Below are 2658 nucleotides of genomic sequence, written 5' to 3'. Positions count from 1 at the left end.
GCTTCCGTAGCATAGTGGTAGTGCGTTCGCTTCGTAAGCGAAAGGTCGCGAGTTCGATCCTCGCCGGGAGCTTCTATTTTCCCATTTATATTTTCTCTGAAAGTTATGATTTTTACTACGTTGAGTGGAGCAAACTCCAGTTTTACATTGGGTCTGCCAATTCAAGCCCAGCTAAGGCCATGCTAGGCCCGATTGAATTGGGCCTTAGAACTAAGCCTGATCCCACATTAATTAACTAGGAGTTTGATGTAGTGGGCCAATCCAAAATAGGTTCACAACTGCATATGACTTACAATTCTGTTCTCATGATAATTAATTATTATTATTATTTTGTTTCAATTTCCTTCCTTTGCGTTTTCTCTAAGTTTTGAATCTTTAATAAACCAAATAGTGATTTGATGATCATTTGTTTGTGCCATTACTTATATGAGATCAAACATATATTTGCTAAGTCGGGATAGACATTGTTGACGCTTTCTGCATAGTATAACCCTCCTTTAATTATGTAAATACATTTTAAATTGATCATAATGGTTTTGATTCAAAGTGAGTAATGCCCATACCGGGGTTGGTCTATAAAATCCTATATTAGTTATAAAAAGAAGTTTTTAATGCTTTATAAATAGTGAGCTCCTTCTGATAGTGTAATATGAACTACCACATCAAATATATTTTGGCAGTTGTGAACCTATTTTGGATTGGCCCACTACATCAAAGTCCTAGTTAATTATTATTATTATTATTTTGTTTCAATTTCCTTCCTTTACGTTTTCTCTAAGTTTTGAATTTTTAATAAACCAAATAGTGATTTGATGATAATTTGTTTGTGCCTTTACTTATATGAGATCAAACATATATTGGGCTAAGTCGGGATAGACATTTTTGGGGCTTTCTGCATAGTATAATCCTCTTTTAATTATGTAAATATATTTTAAAATGATCATAATTGTTTTGATTCAAAGTGAGTAGTACCCATATAGGGGTTGGTCTATAAAATCCTATATTAGCTATAAAAAGAAGTTTTTAATGCTTTATAAATAGTGAACTCCTGATAGTGTAATATGAACGGACTTCTTTTGAAAGAGAAACTCTCGTAGAAAAAGTAATTTGTCTCATGTTTTTGAAAACGAAAATATATGAAATTATCCAAATGTCTCCTTAATTAAGAGATCCTCAACATATATAATGTCAACTAATGGAAGTGCTCATGTCCATACATGCTTTAAATATGTGAAACTGGTGAGACACTGAGCAGTTTAAACTACCGACCACAATTTTAGCTAGTCACTAAATAGACAAGCTTTCTCCATAGTACTTGCTTGGTCCATTTGCATCAACCAAACGGTCATATTAAATCAATTAAGTTGGCTTATAATTATTGCCTTGAATTAGGGTTCCTACCATCTTCAGATCTTGCTCAGTTGTCTAGCCCACATGCATTTAACCGAATTCTCCATCTATACTTGACCTCTTCCTCAATCTATATCAAATAAGAACCAAACTTCCCATGTAGTTCAGGACCTTTTCTTTTCATAAATATGGGGGAGATCATGAACAATTTGTCAAAATCATCAAAATTTCCATTCTCTTTCTCTCTCTCTGGGACAAAAAATCTGTTTATAAATCTCTGATTAGGATCATTTCTCTAATCTTTAAGACTCCCAATTGACATGCAAGGCTGATCCCAAATAATTCTGGCATAGATCCATTTTTTTTTTCTGTTTCCTCAGTAGTCTCTGAATCATGCAATAATTAATTTCTTCCTTTGTAAAGCTGCTTCTCTACACACCAGTTGTTTTCTTCTCCAGATAGCTCCACTCCCACTGACTGCAACCCTTGGTTTGGACTGCTAGGCACAATAAATTAGCATGAGAAAACCCAACTGGTTATTTGACTTGTTAGGCCATCTGATTATGGTGGAGAGACGAAATAACCAAAGGGTAACCTCATACATAGCTTGTGGTCCCTTCTCTTCCACAGACCAAAAAGGCCTCAGCTAGCTCCAAAACCCTATTCCTCTTCATTCTGTTTTCTTCCTTCTTCCTTCCTTTCTTGTTCAATTTTTTTTTCAATTATTTGTATTGAGGACCACAAACTATCTTTTCACTGGGTGTCACCTTCAATTTGGAAGGGTTCTTTAATCCCACTCCCATACCGCCTGCTATTTTTTCTTTCAATTATTTTGCTGGATCTGGTGCAATGTTGACACTGCTACAGTCTCTCATCTGTCTTACTCACTAAAGCATATCTTTCTTCTTCCTGCATTTTTTCTTTCTCAGAAGCTAAGGACACTTTTCTAGGGTTGAACCTTCCATGTCTATGTAAGAGGGTTCTTCATGTGGTCTTCATAAAGGGAGAAAGTTTGAGCTGTCCTTCTGAATCAGTTCTTTTCTTGGCTCTTGAATTACAAAATTGAACACAGGTGAGCGGATTGAGAGAGAGCATGAACTGGTCCATTAGGTTAAATATCTCATGACATTGTAAGTAAGCATATCTATATATACAGAAAGATGAGAAACAAGAGATATCAAAATAGCATGACATTATTAGAATTTACAAATCATGATTACAAAAGTTCAGAAAAAAATAAACGATTTTGTCTTTTCCACAATGTATTTGTCAAACTAAACGTGCAGTAACCAAATCCGAGACGCAACA

The 2658-nt window shown here is 34.9% G+C and overlaps 1 non-coding gene across 1 annotated transcript; it reads left to right on the top strand.

The window, feature by feature from the left end:
* Positions 1–72, top strand: TRNAT-CGU (transfer RNA threonine (anticodon CGU)). The gene has a single exon. It is a non-coding gene; the product is annotated as a tRNA-Thr (tRNA).
* Positions 73–2658: the final 2586 nt, after the last annotated feature.

This window comes from Vitis vinifera, chromosome 14 (genome assembly GCF_030704535.1).
Source record: "Vitis vinifera cultivar Pinot Noir 40024 chromosome 14, ASM3070453v1".
In the NCBI taxonomy this organism is placed as follows: domain Eukaryota; kingdom Viridiplantae; phylum Streptophyta; class Magnoliopsida; order Vitales; family Vitaceae; genus Vitis; species Vitis vinifera.
The sequence above is the reverse complement of the archived record's forward strand: the minus strand, read 5'-3'. Positions and strand labels throughout refer to the sequence as shown.